Here is a 22,305-nt window from a genome sequence, read left to right on the forward strand (position 1 = left end):
CATTACGCAGCTATCCATGCCTACTGCCTCATCAAAGGAAATGACCAGAACAACAAAGTCATCACTGTACTTTTCAGCTGTGACAGTTACATGTCAACTTTTGAGCCCTGACACCTTCATGGAGTAAGGCTAACAATTCATCAAAATGTCTTGGCAATCAGTCATCCTTTCATGCATGTCACATGTTTCCTCTGTGCCGACAAGGTGACATGACATACAAGTGCATCTCACCCCTATTGCAACGGTCTTGATTTTTCGATTACAATGACGTGCCTGTCCTATTCCCTGACTAGTTCCAGAGCCTCCATCTCTGAGAGTGTTATGGTCTTCAGGTCTGGCATAGCTGTTTTTGCCTTCACCATTGTGAATTTTTGTTCTCCTGCAAACAGAATGAAAAAAAAGGGTCTCCAAACTTATTATTTCTTACTCCCTCTCCTCATGTTGTTCAATTCCTCAAAAAAAAGGAATGAGTCAGCGATCTTTTTAAATATCCAGCTTTATTTCTTCTTAGATACAAGTTGAGACCTCTGCAGCAGTAGCACTTTCTGTGTTTTTATATACATATTTTATTTGATCTTTCTCCAAAACTGTTCTTCACGCCCTAACCACAAAGTCTAGGTCACAATCTGTTTGTGATGTATGCTCACATCTGCTTTGGACCAAATTCCTTTGTTTCAACTACATCTGCGAGTCCCCTTGTTGCAAATTTAACCCTTGTTATGCTCATACAATTTTCAATATACTCTAGACATGACCTCATTTGGGATCTTGATGGATCCTTATACGTGAATCTCAAGCTTCTGGGAAATGTCTGCAACCCTCATAATGCTGTTGCTCCTGAGGACATTCCCCCTTGTTTAATTCCATCTCCTTCCTTTTGTTTAATCTCCATCCGCGATCTTCTTCATCTTGATTTTGGACAGTTGCATTCACGAACTGTCGTGAACAACTGCATCTTTGTATTGTGCAGGATGCCACTGATCTCTTTGCAACTTTGGATGCAGTGACATTGCTGCATTTTGCAGGGTGCTAAACTCTTACTATTCAGGCTTCCTTCATAATGTATCCTGAGCTTCTCTTTCATGCAGAAAACAAAATATTACATTGCTCCCAAGCTGCCTGGAGCAGAATCTGCTGGCATGAGAAATCACTGAACCATTGGGCTGTTCTCTTGGAGACATTTGCCTTTCTTAAGCTTACTTAATCTTTCCTCATGTACTTCTTCTATGAGTTTGTGCACTGATATTTATAACCACCTGGGCTACACTTGAGGAACAGCAACTTTCCCTTGAAAATATTTGCTTTTCAGTTGATGGCTTGTGCTGTTATCTGTGTGAATGCTGTGCTTGTATTGTTGCTAAATACTGGAAATTATGGCAGGTAGGTCTGGCTGGATGGTTGGTGCCAGATCATGTGAAGCCAGCAGTTGTATCTGAATGTTATGCCTTCTGGTCCATTCCTAGCATGTGATTGGCAAAGCCATGTACATAGTGAATGTTAACTAACCGACAGCTGTATGATTATGTTAGCTGGTTGCTTTTACTCCAACATCACTTTCAAGGTCGACCACCAGAACTTTAACTTGTGTTTGACTTCACCCAGAGCTTTAGAAGTCAAAAGCAGATCTTTCAATTTCACTTACATCAAGAGGAACTTGCACCTCTGAATGTCATACCTAGGGCATTTACAACTTCAGGGGCCGCAACTTGTAGTACAAGAGGCCAAGTATAGGGCTCTACACTGAAGTAATTTTAAAAATATTACTGATCTTTTCTTTGGAGATTTTTGTCTTAGATCTGTCTTTCGACAGAATGATTTTGACATTTTCTTTGGATTTATTCCTTTTTATAATGATAGGATTATTTGAAATCCCCAGATTTCCTGATCAGTTAGGAAGGACAGGGTGGGGTGTCTATTCTATTAAACAGAAGTCTTATAAATTAAAGGACAATGGAGTTTTGAAGCTGCAACAATCACAAGAATGGAGAGCTAATCTAGGAAGTTTGCTCCTTGGACCTTCTACAGGACCTGAGTGACTGCAATAAGGCTAACTAATGCTTACATTTACCCTCATTCTATTGTCCTCTCATGCCCATGCTTCAGACTCACCCTGTGTAAATGTCGTCTTCCCTCCCCTCCATGCGTGTCATTATGAAAGACCATACTTTGTGTCCTTATATAGCATAATGAAGTACAGCTAAACAGTAGATGGGAGGGTGAGATAACATGGTGTGAAGCTGGATGAACACAACAGGCCAAGCAGCATCAGAGGAGCAGGAAAGCTTGACGTTTCAGGTCGGGGCCCTTCTTCAGAAATGAGAGAGGGGAAGCAGATTCTGAAATAAATAGGGAGACGGGGGAGGCGGATAGAAGATGGATAAAGGAGAAGATAGGGTGACAGGAGACAGACAGGTCAAAGATGGGAGGGTATTGCTTTAAAGTAAGAGACACATTAGAAATACGTGCCCACTTGTCCTATTGGGCAGGAAGTCTTGATGAAGGATGCTGTAGATATCAGTGACAACCTGCCGTGAAAGCCTGAACTTTTCAAGGCAATGGGGCAGAGACATTTTGGGAGAGCTGATGCTCTGGGTTGTAGGCCCTTTGTTTTGGAATTCTCACTACCTCAAGCTGCCCATTCTTTTGGCAGGAATATGTGATTGTGGAGAAGGCTAGTTGTTACTGGTGTCGTTGCTGCTGGTGTTGACGACAGTGGTGCAGCCTCTGTTCTTGCCCCTCAGTGGAAGGAAACAGTGGAACTGCATCAGCTGCCCCATTCCATGGTGACAGCTGGTGACAAAGAAGTGCAGCTTAAGATGAGTGAACCGCGAGACAGGTCAATTTTATTTCAAGCGTTTGACAATCACTTATCAAACAGTGAAGGCATTCTCTAAAAGAAGTGCTTTTGAACACTGTTTCTCAATGATCATAGCTGGAACCTTTTAGTGAAACTGATCATGGCTGTCATAGTTTGTCAGTTTCACTTGAAAAATCTCTCCTTGCCATGCTGTCACTTTGGTGAACTTGACAAGTTGTTGACAGGTCAGCAAACAGATTACTATGTGGGAAATCCAGAAATGAGAGTTAAAACATTGAGAATCATAGAAGGCCATTAGACCCATTGTGACCATATTGACTCTCCTAAGGAGCTTTTCAAGTTTTGTCACTTCCCTAACTCTCTTTCCACATTCCTACACATCTCTCCTCATCGGATGTTTAGAATATAAAGAAAACTAGAACATTTACAGCACAGAATTAGGCCAACAATGTTGTGGCCATTATGGAGACTTGGATAACACAGAGGCAGGAATGGTGGTTGGATGTTCCGGCATATAAATGTTTCAACAGAATAGGGAGGGAGGTAAAAGAGGTGGGGGAGTGGCATTGCTAATCTGAGATGGTATCACAGCTGCAGGAAGGGAGGTCATGGAGGAAGGTTTGTCCACTGAGTCAATATGGGTGGAAGTCAGAAACAGGAAAGGAGCAGTCACTTTATTGGGAGTTTTCTATAGGCCCTCTGATAGCAACAGAGGCACTGATGAACAGATTGGGAGGCAGGTTTTGGAAAGGTACAGAAGTAATAGTGTTGTTGTCATGGATGACTTCCACTTCCTTAATACAGCTGGAACCTCCTAAGGGCAAAACGTTTGGAGCAGATTTTGTCAGGTGTGCCCAGGAAGGATTTCTGACTCAATATGTAGATAGGCCGATGAAAGGGAAGGCCGTATTGGATTTGGTGCTTGGCAACGAGCCAGGCTGGGTGACAGATCTCTCAGTGGGAGACCATTTCAGTGATAGTGATCACAACTCCCTGGCCTTTCCTATAGCCATGGAGAGGGATAGTAGAAGATGGTATGGGCAAGTATTTTACTGGGGGAGGGGGGAGTTACAATGCTATTAGGCAAGAACTATGGAGCACCAGTTGGGATCACATGTTCTCAGGGAGATGCACAACGGAAATGTGGAGGTTGTTTAGGGAGCAGTTGCTACAAGTGCTGGATAGGTTTGTCCCACTGAGGCAAGGAAAGGATAGTAAGGTGAAGGAACCTTGAATGACAAGGAACACTTAGTCAAGGGGAAGAAGGAAACTTACTGAAGGTTGAGGAAGCAGGATCGGACAGGGCTCTAGAGGGTTACAGGGTAACTAAGAAGGAACTAAAGGATGGACTTAGGAGAGCTAGAAGGGGGTATGAGAAAAAATCGATGGCTGGGATCAAGGAAACCCCAAGGCATTCTGTGCTTACATGAGGAACAAGACGATGGCCAGAGTGAGGGTAGGCCCAACGAGGGATAATGGGAGGAAACTTGTGTGCAGAGTCAGAGGAGGTAGGGGAGGTCCTTAATGAATACTTTGCTTCAGTATTCACCAGTGACTGAGACCTTGACATTTGTGAGGACAGCCTGAAACAGGCAGCAGATATGCTCGAACAGGGAGCTGTTAGGAAGGAGGATGTGCTAGAAATTTTGAAAAACATGAGGATAGATAAGTCCCCTGGGCCAGACAGGATATTCCCCATGTTGATACGGGAAGCAAGGGAACAGATTTCTGCTCCTTTTGCAATGATCTTTGCATCCTCACTGTCCACTGGAGTAGTACAAGAAGATTTAAGGTTTGCAAATGTCATTTCCTTATTCAAGAAGGGAATAGGGATAACCCTGGAAGTTACAGACCGGTCAGTCTTACCTCTGTTCTGCGCAAATTATTGGAGAGGATTCTGAGAGATAGTATTTATGATTATTTGGAAAAGCACAGTTTGATTATAAATAAATCAGCATGGCTTTGTGAGTGGCAGGACATGCCTCACAAGCCTTACCGAATTCTTTAAGGATGTGACAAAACACATCGATGAAGGTAGAGCAGTGGATGTGGTGTATATGGATTTCAGCAAGGCATTTGATAAGGTTCCACATGGTAGGCTCATTCAGAAAGTAAGGCGGCATGGGATTCAGGGAAATTTGGCTCTCTGGATACAAAACTGGCTGTCCAACAGAAGACTGAGGTGGTATTAGATGGAAAGAACTCAGCCTGGAGCTTGGTGACCAGTGATATTCCGCAGGGATCTGTTCTGGGACTTCTGCTCTTTGTGATCTTTATTAGTGACATGGATGAGGAAGTAGAAGTGTAGGTTAGTAGGTTTGCCGATGACATGAAAGTTGGTGAGTTGTGGAGAGCGTGGAGAGCTGTTTTAGGTTGCAACAGGACATTGACCGGACGTAGAGCTGGGCAAACAAGTGGCAAATGGAATTCAACTCAGAAAAGTGTGACATGGTTCATTTTGGAAGGCTGAATTTGAATGCAGAATGCAGGGTTAATGGCAGGATTCTCGGCAGCATGGAGGAACAGAGAGAGCTTGGGTACACATCCATAGATCCCTCAAAGTTGCTACCCAAGCTGATAGGGTTGTAAAGAAGACATATGGTGCATTGGCTTTCATTGGTGATTGAAGGAAGGTATAGGGGAGATGTCAAAGGTAGATTCCTCACGGTGATAGTTGTGGGTGTGTGGAATGCACTGCCAGCAGTGGTAGTGGAGTCAGATACTTTAGAGACTTTTCAGTGACTCTTGGGTAGGAACATGGAGGATAGTAAAATGTAGGGTATGCAGGATAGGTTGATCTTAGTAAGATAAAAGGTGCCAACATATCGTGGGCTGAAGGGCTTGTACTGTGCTATACTGTTCTATGTTCTATTTTCTGTAAATATAACAATTTAATGTTTCACATGTAACATACAACTTTCATCACACTGAGCCACATTGTGACATAGGTCTGTGAGACTGTAATTAAATAAAAATCAACTATTGTGATATATTTAAGTTAAAATATTGTGGTATACTTAAATTACAATGGTGTCTATCATGTTCTACATTATCAAAATGTTGAAATTATCAATGTTTAACCTTTAATAGCATGAATGATCATTTTTGATGTTGGTTAATCAATTTAAGTCATGTTAGTTCATGGATCCTTACATCCAATTTCATTTGTCATGATTCCGGTGTAATTTTGTTATACCATACAGTATTGCCTTGTATCACAATTGATTTGCACAATGATTAACATTACTTAGTCAGAGTATTGGGATAGACACCAACTGCCAGCTAATTTAGGCCTTTTATAAAACAATAATGTAGATGGTAAGGTCAAAAACTAATTTTCTGTGTATATATGTCAAAAACTGGACAGATACACTTTGATTAGTTTATTCAATAAAAATTCGCTTATTTTTCACCAAGAAGCCTGAACACATCTCAAAAAAGAAACATGTATGGCAGTGTCTATCATTTTAATCAACTTGTTCAGACATGTTATGACACATCACTGGAGCAGGTAGGACTTGAACCCAAGCTTTCTCGCTCAGAGGTGGAACGCTATCACAGCACTAAGAGAGTGCTTAAAGGACAGCAGGATAGTTTTTTATTCAGACTAGTTTTGACAGACCTCTGAGATTGGTAGAATTGAACTCATGCTTCCTGGTTCAGAGGTAGGGATACTAGCACTGCTCCACAGGAGCCCTTAAAAGCCTTGTAGGGTAGATATTTTTAATCAACCTTTCCAAAGATGTTATAATACACCCCTGAAGTGGGTGGGTACACTGGGAAAAAAATGCATTTGGGCACGCCTGAAATGATGAAGTGGAAACAAGGAGGTGCAATAAGTGAAGCCACCCAATAATTGTGTCAGCATTGGGCAGACCTGCAGTCAAGGCTGAAAACTTAAGTTCAACAGTCAGAAAACAATCCAAGCTCACCTCTTCAAAAACTGTGCGCAATTTCACAACATTCTACAAAGATTACAATTAATGACAAGATGTCAGTTATGAACACTGTTAAATTTCTCAGTAAAAAACAACAATATCCCATTATGAAGGGTCTAGGCCCGAAACGTCAGCTTTTGTGCTCCTGAGATGCTGCTTGGCCTGCTGTGTTCATCCAGCTCCACACTTTATTATCCCATTATGAAAATGGTTTTGCAAAGATGGGTTTTTTTGTGAATTCAACTACTTTGTAACTAATGCACACCAGAGGAAGCAAGCTGCTTGCTGCTGGTGAGCTACTTGTTAAAGTGTTAACCATACACGCTAAAGGAGCTGAAACTTCAAAACATTAGGCAATTTGCCTGGGCTTCGTTTTCATGTAGTCAGCGCAGTGTGGAACTGGAGGAACACAGCAGGTCAGTCAGCATCAGAGGAACAGGAAAGTCAATGTTTTGTGTCAGGACCTTTCTTCAGAACAATTCTCAAGTAGGGTCCCAACCTGAAACGTCGACTTTCCTGCTCCTCTGATGCTGCTTGAGCTGCTGTGTTCCTCTGGCTCCACACTCTGTTGACTCTGACTCCAGCATCAGCAGTTCTTACAATCTTCTCTTTCATGTAACTTGATAATTCAGTGAAACAAGTGGAAAACCTGGCCCGGATTGTCTACAATGGCACAGCAAATATTTGTGGAGCATCAGTTCTACTTGTGACCAATTTTCTGTGCCCAAAATCAGTTGGTACATTTTTTACTGATTCTGTCAGGCTGATTGTTGAGGACAGTGGTATGAGCAGTGCAATGTTCAGACATTAACAGCATAGTTGGCAGACCAGTATGCTGATTATTAATTTAAACTCAATTTAACAGTTCACAAAGCTCTTAGTAATTGTTACACCTTTTTTCTTGTCATCTATCTTCTGACCCCTGGCATTCATTGGCATATTGCGAGCTCACAGGCATCCTTTATGCTGAGTTGTACAACAAATGTGTTAGACAGTCACAGAATTTGAAACTCTGCTGTTCAGAGTTTTGTGTATTTTGCTTTGATAATAACTCAAGGAATTATTCCTCCCTTATACTCCTATTCTCATCAACTAATGCTATCTCATCATCCACAAAAGCAATGAATATAAAACACTTTCTTGTTTATAAATCTGTCCACGTGTTTGGCCTCTGTGGCATCCTGCAAATGTGATGTCACTCACTGACTGTGCTAATCTAACAGGCCAGGAATCCTGTAGTTATTAACTCACTTCTTGATATCCCAAAGCCTGTGCAACATCTGCAAGGCACGAGTCAGGAGTGTGATGAAATATATTTCACTTGCCTTGACGTGTGATGCTGCAACAACACTCAATATATGATTGGAACCACACCCACAAACATTTACTCCCTCCACCATTGGCAGAGCGTTGTGTGCCATCTACAAGATGCACTGCAGAAATTCATCAAGGCTCTTTTGACAGCACCATCCAAGCCCCAACTATATCCATCGAGAAGAAACAAGGGCAGCAGATACACAGGAGTACCACCACCTGCAAGATCCCATCCAAGCTACTCAGCAACCTGACTTGGAAGCACATCAGAGATAATGGGAACTGCAGATGCTAGAGAATCCAAGACAACAAAATGTGAGGCTGGATGAACACAGCAGGCCAAGCAGCATCAGAGATGAAGGGTCTAGGCCCGAAACGTCAGCTTTTGTGCTCCTGAGATGCTGCTTGGCCTGCTGTGTTCATCCAGCCTCACATTTTGTTGTCTTGGAAGCACATCGCCATTCATTTCACTGGATCAAAATCCTGAAACTCCCTTCCTAATAGCACTATGGATTACCTACAGCAAATATTTTGCAAAAATTCGTGAAGGCAACTCACCACCACCTTCTGATGGGTAATTGTGACTGTGAATAATTGCTGGCTCATCCACTGAAGTCCATATCTACTGAAAGACTTAATCAAAAATGATCTCCTCTTCCTTTTTGTTTATTGGCAAACCTTCTGACCACCTATTATCCACACCATGGGTACAATCTTTAAACCGCTCCTCCTAGCTACCCTCCCAATTTATCCTTCAAAGCCAGTCTCTAAGCTGACTAAACTATGGATTTAGGTATCCCTTGAATTCTGCATTAAAAGTGCTAAATTAATTTAAGTTGTTGTTTTTTGGATTTATTAGAAACTTACATACAACAATGCAATGTTAAAGCACATCATGCAAAAACAGTTGAGATATTAACCCAGATTATCCAGAAGTACAAACACACATTTAAAGAAAACATGTATATCATAGAACAACAAAAATAAATTTACGCTTGCAATTTGAAAAATTGAAAGGAAATCACTAGACATTGTTGTTTTCCAAGTAATTTATGTCATATATATTATAAAATTTTCACTGTCAAGCACCATTATTACAAATTAGGTCACTTGTTTAATTACTGTAATAAAGTGCTAATTTGCAGGATTGTCTATATTTTTCCCTGTTTACTGGAGCATTAATCTATAGCAGAGGATTGTTTATTATCACCTAACAACCAATAGTACCATGCTTTGAAAAGCAAGGTTCGCAAGGCTTCTTTGGAGCATATTGAATCATTGCCAAGACTTCGGCATTTCTGTTCACTGGATGATTGTAGGGACAAACTGTCTTACTGTTCAATATTTATTTCCTCAATTTTAGTTTAAATAGGCTTAATAAAATGAAAGTTTCCACACAGAATTACTGAAATTTCATTGACAGTCTCCCTCTGCCAAATGATGAACAAATAACTGCTAATCCTAATGCAAATGTGAAAAAACACAGTATTATAGCTAGATAATTGTCAATGTTGTCAGTAAAACATTCACAGGCTTACTAAATGCAAAGGATGAAAACTTAGTTTTTTTTAACCCGATTACTCAAATAATTTAGGGCTAAGATTAGGTTTCTGCGCTTTTCTTTCTACATTTTTACATATTTCTTTAAAACAGGTATTGTGGTATACTGCAAGATTGACTATAATATGTTGTAAGACCTGAGCATTTTGTTACACTGCCCTTTTTGCTATTGATTCTATTAAGGAGGTGCAAATAAAGTTAATTCGTTAATGGTTGCCATCAGTTGAGCAGGTCTTAGTCATATGTCTTTAGAAATTAAGGGCTAAAGAACATTGTGATGCATTTTTTAACTCCTAGACTTGATTTTTGAGCAGGTTTAAGTAATTTGAAAGATTATTCTGTATGTGCACATGATATTCAGGTTTATAGTGAGTCAGGACAATACGTAATTAATAAAAATGAGCATAGAAGATATATTTGAAGGCAATGGAGGGATTCAACCCCGATAAATGATCAACCATAATCATAAGGAATGGCAGAGCAGCTTGAAGGGCCTACTCCTGCTTCGATTTTCTACATTTTGACATTTGCAGTGCCAGAAATTTAGATGTTACCATTATTATGGTAGCCACTAACCATATAACTGTTTCCGTTTCCAATCAAAGTGCTATTAACATTGATCATGACCAAGTAGCATGCAGCAGTAGAGGAAACAGTAATGCTCCAGAAAAATTGTAAAACTCCATTTTGCTGCTACATGCAAAATTGTGGTCATGGTAATTCTAAAATCAATTCAAGAGTGGAAATCCTCAAAGCACATAGAAGTGAATATTGAATAGAATAGAATTTCCTTCATTGTCATATGTATTCCATTGTAAAAGTACAGTGAAAAGCTTTAACAATGTCTGCCTTTTATGGTGCCATTTTAGGTACATGTACCTAGGTGCAAAATATGGATGCAAAAGAGAAATAAAAAGTAGTTGTGTTACTTTACAGAGTTTAAAAAATAAGCTAGAAATATGACCTTGTTAAAGGATTGATATTACAGTCAGGTTAAAAAGTTCCAAATAAACATTACGCTGCAGCATCTCAATGCAGGGCCACTGTAGTTGGTCTGACCACCAACGCCAGAACCCAACAACCTTCCCCGCTCCACTACAAACCTCCAGACCACTCCTTACTGGAACTCGCGTAAGGTAAGTTTCAGGACTGCCTCTCCGTGCCAGTTTCAGCCTGGGATGTGCTGGCTTTGCAGTGCTCTGGCTCTCACTGCTTGCAATCTGCTCTGGGACTTGCTGCTCTGGGGCTCACTGCCAGTGCGCTACACATGTACTCGCTGCCTGTACACTGCTCCCGAACTCACTGCCTATGTGCTGCTCCAGAACTCACTGCTCCAGAAATTGTTGCTCCAGAAATTGTTGCTCCAGAATTTGTTGCTCAAGAACTCATTGCTCCAGAACTCACTGCTCCTGGACTCACTGCCTTTTCACTGCTCCATAGCTCACTACTCCAGAGCTTGCTGCTCCAGTACTCACTGCTCCAGGACTTACTGCCCTCTCTTCTCCAGGACTCACTGCTCCGAGACTCACTGCTTCAGGACTCCCTGCCCTCACTGCTCCAGTATTTATTGCTCCAGGACTCACTGCCCTCACTGCTCCTGTACTCACTTCTCCAGGACACACTCCTCTCACTGTTCCAGTACTCACTGCTCCAGGATTCACTGCCGTCACTGCACCTGTACTCACAGCTCCAGGACTCACTGTTCAAGCACTCACTGCCCTCACTGCTCCAGTTCTCACTGTTCCAGAACTCACTGCCCTCACTGCTCCGGGACTCACTGCTTGGGACTCGCTGCCCCCGTTGTTGCAGAACTCACTGCCCTCAATGCACCTGTAATCTGTGCTCCAAGACTCACTGGGCTGGGGCTCACCGCAGTCAATGCTCCACTACTCACTGCTCCAGTACTCACTGCTCCAGTACTCAGTATCCTCACTGCTCCAGGACTCCCTGCCCTCACTGCTCCAGTATGTACAGTCCTGACTGCTCCAGGTCAGGCTGCCCTCGCTGCTCCAGTACGCACTGCTCGGGGACCCTGTACCCTCACTGCTCCACTACTCACTGATCCAGGACTCACTGCCCTCACTGCTCTAGTACTCACAGTTCCACTATTCACTGCTCCAGGACTCACTGCTCTCACTGCTCTGGGACCCTCTACCCTCACTGCTCCAGTGCTCACTGCTCCAGGACTCACTACCCTGATTGCTCCAGTACTCACTGCTCCAGGAGTCACTACCCTCACTGCTCCAGAACTCACTGCCCACACAGTTCACAGGCTCACTGCTCCAGGACTCACTGCTCGTGTCTCACTTCCTGCACTGCTCCAGTACCCAGTGCCCTCACTGCTCTGGTATTCACTGTTCGGGACTTGCTGCTCTCATTGGTCCAGGACTCACTGACCTCACTGCTCCAGTACTCACTACTCCAGAACTCACTGCCCTTACTGCCTCAGTACACACTGTTCCAGTACTCACTACTGTCACTGCTCCAGTGCTCACTACTCCAGGACTCACAGTCCATGCACTGGTCTAGAACTCACTGCTCCGGGATTGACTGCCTGTGTGCTGCTCCAGCACAAGTAAATTTCATCAGGGAGGAATATCAAATACTGTATTATGACAGAAATGAAGACAATCAGCACATGGCAATAGAGAGTAACACGGATGAAGATGTATTTCAAATACCCTCGGAAGATGTTATTTCCCCTCATATATATTTGAAACTAATTTCCCAATCTACCACAATTAATTCACCCTTCATAATAACAGTGTTTACTTCTTTCAGACTTAATGGCTAATCTTAAAGTTGATTAAAGCACTGTCAAAATCAATATGTAATTGTATTATGAGATAACAAGGTAATTCTCCAGCATCTGCAGTTCCTACTTTCTCTATAGCTGTGTTATGTTTGATCACTATTTCCTAGCAGTTCCTTCACCACAATGTTATTTACTAACTGTTTATGCTTGTGCATAGTACAGTAAGGATCGGCTATTGCCTTGTTGGCCCCTCAATATAATGCTCCCGGAAACTATCTTGCATACATTCCAATTTTTATGCTGATTTTTCACTACTATGAGTCCTCCAAGTTTTGTTTGCACAATCAGTATGAAAATTAAAAACACTACTATTACAGTATTAAGCATTTACATGCAACCCTAATTTCCTGTTTTATACTCTGCCCAATACTGTAATTATGCTATTTATGACTAATTATGTCACCGGGCTGATAAAATACTCTCATCAATGTTTTTTACTCCGTTAGGTCCACCTAATCTGATTCTACATCTTGATTTTCAAAGCTAAGCTTCCTTCTCTTAACTGCTACTCATCCATGGTTTATTAACAGGCCTACCACTGTCACCTTTTTCATTCTGCCTAGCTCTCTACAATCCCTGAAAGCATGCTCCTTACTGTTTACTTTTTAATGTGTATGTCTGCTAATAATTTATCTGTTTCATTGCAAATGCATTGCATGCTATAATATGCCAGCTTTAAATTTAACTTTTTAACAGATTTTCCTGATATCACCATGAAACAAGAAGACGACAGATTATGGAGTGAATGGAATGCATATTACAACTTGTGTATTCTGAATTAATTCCTTTTTAAAGTTATTGTTATCCCGGCTGATATATAATCCTGTAACTCATGGATTTAATGCCAAAATGGATTGCTAGAGTTTAGAGAAATCAGGTTTCTCAGGAGGAATTTCATGCAGCTCTGGATTGATGTATTCACTGCCAACATAGCTCCCAACTCTGATAAATTTTTGTTTTCAGTAAGTGTAGGTTATTCAAATGCCAGTTTCTTCAACCTCATCTTCAGGTAGGAAAAAGAAAAAAAAATTCCATGATCACAGTCTGAAAAACAAATAAGTGTCCCCTAATAGGAACAGCTTCCAAAGGAATGCGACCCACAATCTGCCCATAGTTTCGCTTTAGGTTGAACCCATAAAAATGGTTTTGTTTTCCAAGTTATTAGATAGATGATCAGTGCTCTCAAACAACTGAAAAGCCTTGAAAATGATAATGGGTTCTGATGCACCACCACATTCACCATGGTTCCTATATGTGTCTATTTATTTAAAGCCCTATTTCAGGCTCACCTGCAATAATTTAAACCAGAAACTGAGATCACAGGTAGGTTTCTCAGAGGTTGAGGGGTCCCAAGTCTAGATTTTCCTACTCTATTTGCTACAGTTAGCATATTGTTCAAATGTGGCTACTAACAGGGATATTATATGTTAATTCGATATTTTTTGAGAACTTTAAAGCACATCTTCAAGTGGAAACTGTGATTTGGTGACCCCAATGTATCACTGATGTCTGTGGAGGTGGGGGTGGAATTGTTTAGAAAACCATTGGATCTACCATTTAGACTGTTCTTCAAACCATTCCACAATAGTTTGTTTGTTACCCATATTTGTCACATGCTAAATTTAGGATATTAGAAGATAAATCATATGTACGTTTGCAAGTAAAAGAAAAATTACTCTCAGTAACCTTTGCATGTTTGTTTAAGTTTTACCCGTAATAGGCAAACTATTTATTATTGATTTAAGAAAACTGTTTGAATTGTTTCTAATTTTAAACCAGACAGTCTAAATCTAATGTAATTGGCCATATCACTACTCTGGTAACATTTAAAATTTGTTGTGACCAGTGAAAAAGTCGGTCTCTAAAGGAATTGGTGCACCTTTCTTAGTTGCAGAATCATGTCAAGTGAGGTAGCAGTAGCACTGAGCAATTGCTTTAAAACCAAGAAATATACCTCCTCCCACCCACCTTCCTGCAAAAATTCCATCCCCGATTCCCAATTCCTTCGCCTCCGCTGCATCTGCTCCCAGGATGAGGCATTCCACTCCCGCACATCCCAGTTGTCCTCATTCTTCAAGGACTGCAACTTCCTCCCGCCGCAGTGGTTGAGAACGCCCTCAACTGTGCCTCCCGCATTTCCCACAACTCATCCCTCACACCCCACTCTCGCAATAACCGCCAAAAGAGAATCCACCTCGTCCTCAATTACCACCCCACCAACCTCCGGATACAACGCATCAAACTCTGACACTTTCGCCATCTACAATCCGATCCCACCACTAAAGACATTTTTCCAACCCCATCCTTGTCTGCCTTCCGGAGAGACCACTCTCTCCGCGACTCCCTTGTTCGCTCCTCACTCCCCTCCAACCCCACCACACCCGGCACTTACCCCTGCAACCACAGGAAGTGCTACACCTGCCCCCACACCACCTCCCTCACCCCCATCCCAGGCCCCAAGATGACTTTCCGCATCAAGCAGATGTTCACCTGCATACTAACGAACGTGGTATATTGCATCCACTGTATCCATTGTGGCTCCCCCTACATTGGGGAAACCAAGCGGAGGCTTGGGGACCACTTTGCAGAACACCTACGCTCAGTTCGCAATAAACAATTGCACCTACCAGTCGTGAACCATTTCAAATCCCCCTCCCATTCCTTAGACGACATGTCCATCCTGGGCCTCCTACAGTGCCATAATGATGCCACCCGTAGGTTGCAGGAACAGCAACTCATATTCCACTTGGGAACCCTGCAGCCCAATGGTATCAATGTGGATTTCACAAGCTTCAAAATCTCCCCTTCCCCCACTGCAACCCAAAACCAGCCCAGCTCATCCCTGCCTCCCTAACCTGTTCTTCCTCTCACCTATCCCCTCCTCCCACCTCAAGCCACACCTCCATTTCCTATCTTCTAACCTCATCCCGCCCCCTTGACCTGTCCGTTCTCCCCGGCCTGACCTATCCCCTCCCTACCTCCCCACCTATACTCTCCTCTCCAACTATCTTCTCTTCTATCCATCTTCGGTCCGCCTCCCCCTCTCTCCCTATTTATTTCAGAATCCTCTCCCCATCCCCCTTTTCTGATGAAGGGTCTAGGCCCGAAACAGCAGCTTTTGTGCTCCTAAGATGCTGCTTGGCCTGCTGTGTTCATTCACCTCCACACTTTGTTATCTCAAACTCTAGACCTCAGCTGGAAATAGTTCAATGGCCTATATAAAGCAAGTGATATAACTGGCACACTCACATTCTCCTTTGGACACAACAAACTGCTCACATCTTAAAATTAACACAAGGGCACAAATCAAGATTTATACTGCATTATGGTGAAAAGTACCTCTCCCTGAAGATACATTAGTACATAATATGTGTTGTCATCTCCCATCATAGAATTATCTGCTTGTGGAAAGTTAAAGGCCTTTCTCCATTAAACAATGTGGTATTAGCATATCTGCTCCATTGGAGGGAGACATCCTGATAAACCAATTCCGAAGACTGAGGAAAACGACCCACCGCAGTCCCTAAAGCAACATCATGCCAGATGTTTCTCAGTGCTAACTCTCTGCTCCAGCTTTCTCACTCCCACACACTGTCATGCTGGGTGAATTAGTCTAAGTGAGGATGTGGCACTAGATGATTCACAGAGTATGAAGGAAGTGGAAGACTGGGTAATCATGTGGTATCTTGAACAAAATCATGTCTATGTAAAGGCTTTGAGATCAATCCCCAAGCAACTGATAGCTATGATTCTAGAATCTATAGTCTCATTCAGAGCAGCATCTTGAACTTTTTTCCATCATTGCATTTATGAATGAGATTTATAGTAGTGTCAATGGAGAATTTGTGGCAACTCCGCCTTGCAGAGGACCAATCAGCGACTTGACTAAAACTGCAGCCAGCTGGTGATGGCAGGAAGCAAATGAGACAGTACTCTTCATCCTGCTTTTCAAACACTGGGGGTCAGAGTGCAGCTCTCTGAGTCACACTCCTGCCAGTGGACCGACCGGCCTGCAGATCAGTGATTTCCAGGGCAAAAGTCCCAACAATGCAGTCAGCTTTCACCTTCTCTCAGGGTAAAACTGTTATGAGAGGGTAAAACCATTTTGGTCTCACTCCCTTAGTTATTACATCATAAAAAGAATCAATTGCCTTCTTGCAGTTGCCACCCACTGTTTTAGTGAGAGAAAGAATGAAAGATCTCTCGAAGCAGGGTGTGAGAAAGTAATACATTGGCTTTTATTCAACATTTTTTTCCGTTTGAGCTGATAAAATTGAGCAAGGCACTGCAAGCTATTGAAGAGACCTCCTGATTTAACAGATCATCAAAGACACTCCTGAAAGGCTTAATAGGAATGTAAGAACAGGAATAGGCCATCCAGCCCATTGAGACTGCTCCTTCATAACTGTTTACTCAGGTTACTCTTCTTGGTAACTTGAAAGGAGAAAGGCACAAGATTGATATCATGGCGAGTAGAAGGAGAAAAGTAAGAGTAAGAGAGTATATAGATGTTATATACTCAATCTATAACATGTAAAAGATTTTGGATGAGGAGAAAGGATCTAGAGAAGAAGGAGAGCATGCTTCATCTTCAATGCTTTCAGCACCACAGCTGGCCACAGCCTCAGATATGCCAATTTCAACAATGGGAGCACTGACTTCTCCTTGGACATAGTGACATGTAACCGTGCCTGTCTCCACTAGTTAGGTGCTGGTGCTTCCCGTTACGTGTTGTCTTGAAATGATCAAGAATGAAAAGCTGTGTCATTAAATGTATGTCAATGTGTTTGATTGATGTGGCTGCCACGGTTCAGTAGCTGACAATGTGTACAAGTTGTGACATATGGGCATGGCTTCCAGGAGGGCTAACTAGCGAGAAATGAGTTGTGAGTGATGTGAATTGTTGATTGCTGAATTTAGGGGCATAGTGAAATGAATATGCAGTGGTTCATTTAATAGGGTATGGCATTTGAAGCTGATTTCACTGACTTGCTACCTTGTTCACAGTGTCAGGTTACTGAACGGCTTGTAGCACTGCATGAGTAACGCAGTGGAATTTACTTGTTGCCTGCATCAGAAGGAACAGGTGCTGGTTAGTCACACATTGAAATTCCCATGTCTATTTTTGGATATATCCTGCCTTGCCCTTCATGATTTTCAATATTTCTGCCAAATCTCTTCACAGACCTTATTGCTCTTCAGAGAATACGTTCAGTTTCTCGAGTCAATCCATCTCACAGTAATCCCTCATCTTTGTAACCATTCTTCTAACTCTATTCAGGACCCTATCCAATATCTTCACATTCTTCCTGAGAGTTAGTGATTCTCTGTTTAAGACATTTCCTATTGTCAATTGTTTTGTACTAGTTTGAATCTTCCTCTGCTCATTATATTACATAATTTAAAATCACATTCTAAATTAGTTTTTAAATACCATTTACTGCCTTACATTCATTTTTAAGATCACCATTCAGGTTCCTCCTTTCCAAACTGGAAAGCTCTGTTGACATTAATGATCAGCCTCTTTCTTTACTGCCGGTAACTTTAGAATGCCTCCTGCATTAACTACTGTTGTGAAGGAGTCGTCTGAATTCTAGATCTCTTTCAGATGTCTGCTTCAACAGCAAATTACCTCCTATACCCAATAATATACGATTTTCTGAGCTAAATTCACTTGGCTTAGTTTGTGATATAACCCCAATGCTTGCAATTGCCAATGACTGAGCTGAATTTGGGTTAGGATGAAATTTAGTGTGAGGATGGGAAGACAGAAATATTGGCACCTCAAATGTCTAACTCTGACCTGCAGGCAAACTATTGATGTGACAAAAATAAGGTGAACATTTTGTAAGAAAGTTTTAATTGCTTTCAAATCTTCATATTTGAAAAGGAAGTCATTTGTTTAGTTGTACTGTATACTAGACCATAGTCTTCAGATAACATTGGGACAATCATATCCATTCTGGTCAAAACCACCACTGCACTTATTTTGTTTTACTCATTCATGGGATGTCAGCTTTGCTGCCTGAGCCAGCATTTATCATGCATCACTAGTTGCCCTTGAGAAAGTGGAGGTGAACTTCCTTCTTGAACTGTTGTAGTCCATTTTGTGTATGGAGGGGAGGTTCCAGATTTCATCCAAGCAACAATGAAGGAATGGTGATATAGTTCCCAATCAAGATGGTAAGTGGCTTGGGGGGTGGGACCCTACAGGTTGTGGTGTTCGCATGTATCTGCTGCTCTGTCTTTCTGGATGATGATGATCATGTGCTTGCAATGCCCTTATAAGGAGGCTTAGTGAGTTGTTGCAGTGCATTTTGCCGCTAGTACATAGTGTATTTGCTGTATATTGGGGATGGAAGAAGGGAATGTTTGTGGATTTGGTGCCTGTCAAGGGTTCTGCTTTGTCCTGAATAGGATTTGGGAGTCAGCAGGATAGTTATTTATTGCAGGATTCCTACCCTTTGACCTGCTTTTGTAACCACAACATTTATGTGGCTTGTCCCATTCAATTTCTGGTAAATGATAATGCCCAGGATATTGGTAGTGACGTGTTCAGTTTTGGTAACACTATTGAATGTCAAGGGATAATAGTTAGATTCTCCCCGTTGGAGATTGTTATTACCTGGGTACCTGTGTGGCACAGATGTTACTTGACACTTATGAACTCAAGCCTAGATCCAGCTCTTGCTGCATATGGATGCAAAATGCTTCAGTATCTAAGGAGTAACAAATCATGGTAAACATTGTGTAATCATCCACTTCTGACCTTATGATGGAAGGATGGTTATTGTAGGTGTTGGGCCTAGGGCACTGCAGAGACATCCTAGAACTGAGATGACTGACCTCCAACAACCACAACCATCTTCCTTTGTGCTCAGTCTAATTTTCTTAATTAACATTAACCCTTGTCAGAGTGAAGGGATGATCTTTAGAACAGATGAGGATGAATTTCTTCAGCCAGAGGGCAGTGAACCTATGAAACTCATTGCTGCAGAGGGCTGTTGAGACTAAGTTATTTAAGCCAAAGTAGATAGGTTCATGATTTGTAAGGGGATCATAGTTTACAAGACGAAGCAGAAGATTAGCATTGAGAAACATATCAGCCGTGATCAAGTGACAGAGCAGACCCAATGGGCCGCATGGCCTGATTTGCCTCTATGTCTTATGGTCTTATGATTTGTTAGGAGGGCTTTGCAGAGTCTACTGAGCTAAATTTGCTGTTGTCATTTCTGGCGCTGTAGTCAACATGGGATTGTCCATTCAATTTCATTACATTTTGGATGCTTTTTAGTATTTTGATACAACTACTATGGCATTTCAAAGGGCCAACAGAGTCAACATTGTTTTGGGTCAGGAGTTACATATGGCCTGATCAGGTAAGGATGGTAAGTTTCATTCCCTGAAAAATATTAGCAATTTGAATGGGTTTTTATAACAATGCACAATGGTGTAGTTCCAGGTCATCATAATGCTTTTACTGACATCTTTCTTTCTTTTAAGTTCTAATTTCACCACTATGCCATCATTTCCCACCCCAAGTTGATACATATCTAGCCATCAGGAGTGGCAGTTGCTATCAGCATGCCACTGTTTACTCAAAACGGTAGGAGTTTATTAATAGTATACACAGATTCTTTTTCATTATCAACTTTATAATCTAAGATTTTTATTATCAAAGCAATTCATGCATTATAAACAGATGAGGAGTGTATATATTTCCCCTCTGTATTACACGTCTCTAGGTTAATCACAACAATTTTTTTTTTATATTTTAGCTGGCAGCTATTACTCTTCAATGGAACTTAGTTAATCAGATCTAAAATGAAGGAAAATGCATTCCCATGTTTTCGTGAGTGAAGGAGAATGGAATTTTATTACCCAACAAAGGTAATTAAACACAACAACACCCAAATAAAACACCAGAAGATAGAGAGGGAATGGTGGTATCTGGTAGAGGCGGGATAAGAAAGTCTTTTTAGAGGCTTTAGTTCCAAGAGTGAGGCATGAGTCAAACTGCTTAGCTGCTGTCTCACTTCCTGGATAACAATGGGGTTGCAGAAGTTCTGGTCTCTCAGTTGCTATTGTTTCAAATTGCTTTTCATTGACGCAAATCTGAGCGTCAGGCTCAGAGAGAGTCTTCCTGTTTTCCATTATCTTTGCCTCTCCCTTGTTGCTCAGAAGCTGCTGTTAATAAAGGCCCAATTGTAAATTCCTAGATATATTTATTATTTATAAACTGAACACTCTACAGGTAATCTTTCATTTCCAATATGTAACATTATCATGCAAGTGTAAGTAAAACCAGAGATGTGAATTTCTTTCTGCCTCTCTGAGCCACAATAGCTCCTGATTAAAGTAGTAATTCAAAGGCTACTGGTTTGGTATACACCATGTAAGTTGCCTGGGCTTGTTAGGTGATCACAGCAGCCATTTTAGGCCAATAATGTCTTTTTAAAGCCATTTTTAATCCATTGAAGTCTAAGATAGTGGACTCAAATCTAGAAAGTTGAATATTGATAGCCCAGTTTCAGTATTACTGTAACAACAGGGAACTACTGAATGGACTCTCTCCATATAATGCTTTTATCTTGAATTGTTAATACTATGAACTGGGTAGTTACTCAGCTCTGGTCAAAATGGTTGCACTGTTGAAGAAACTGTCACACATCTCCTCCTAGAATGTGCCTACTCAAGAAGGTCTGGAGAGAGATGCAGTGGTTTTGTTGAGTTTCAACCTGAGCAGCTCCATCAGACAGAACTCTGTACTGTACGGTCTGTTCTCCAGGGCATACACTGAGACAAAGATTGAGTGTCTCTGGAGGACCATTAACTCAATGAACTCTTTGGTCTGCCCAAAACTTGTTAGACTTCCAGCGCAAAGAGTTGACCATGCTCAAATGTGGCAGACTGGCATGTTCCAAGGTCCAGGATGATGCATGAGGGACGCAGTAAAGCTTCGAGCAGTTGCCACCAGGGTGCAATGGGAAAGACCTCCATCTGTGGTCTTTCTGACACAATATAACAAGGGTCCAATCAATCAAAGGCTGGGTTAGTAAGTTTGCCAATGACACAAAGGTTGTTGGAATTGTGGATAGTGTGGAGGGCTGTTGTAGGTTGCAACAGGACATTGACAGATGCAGAGATAACATAGTGTTGAGCTGGATGAACACAGCAGGCCAAGCAGCATCTTAGGAGCACAAAAGCTGACGTTTCAGGCCTAGACGCTTCATCAGAAAAGGGGGATGGGGAGAAGGTTCTGAAATAAATAGAGAGAGAGGGGGAGGTAGATCAAAGATGGATAGAGGAGAAGACAGGTGGAGAGGAAACAGACAAGTTAAAGGGGCGGGAATGGAGTTTGTAGAGATGAGTATAGGTGGGGAGGTAGGGAGGCAATAGGTCAGTCCAGGGAGGACGGACAGGTCAAGGGGGCGGGATGAGGTTAGTAGGTGGGAAATGGAGGTGTGGCTTGAGGTGGGAGGAGGGAATAGGTGAGAGGAAGAACAGGTTAGGCAGGCGGGGACGAGCTGAGCTAGTTTTGGGGTGCAGTAGGGAGAAGAGAGATTTTGAGGCTTGTGAAATCCACATTGATAGCATTGGGCTGCAGGGTTCCCAAGCGGAATATTTGTTATCTCGGATTCTCCAGAGCCGGGCAAAGAAGTGGCAGATGGATTTCAACCTGGAAAATTGTGAAGTGATTCATTTTGGAAGGTTGAATTTGAATGCAGAACACAGGTTTAAAGGCAGAATTCTTGGCAGTGTGGAGGAACAGAGGCATGTTGTGGTTCACGTCCGTAGATCCCTCAAAGTTGCCATCCAAGTTGACAAGGTTGTTAAGGAAGTGTATGGTGTGTTGGCTT

Source organism: Stegostoma tigrinum, chromosome 8 (assembly GCF_030684315.1).
Source record: "Stegostoma tigrinum isolate sSteTig4 chromosome 8, sSteTig4.hap1, whole genome shotgun sequence".
Lineage (NCBI taxonomy): Eukaryota > Metazoa > Chordata > Chondrichthyes > Orectolobiformes > Stegostomatidae > Stegostoma > Stegostoma tigrinum.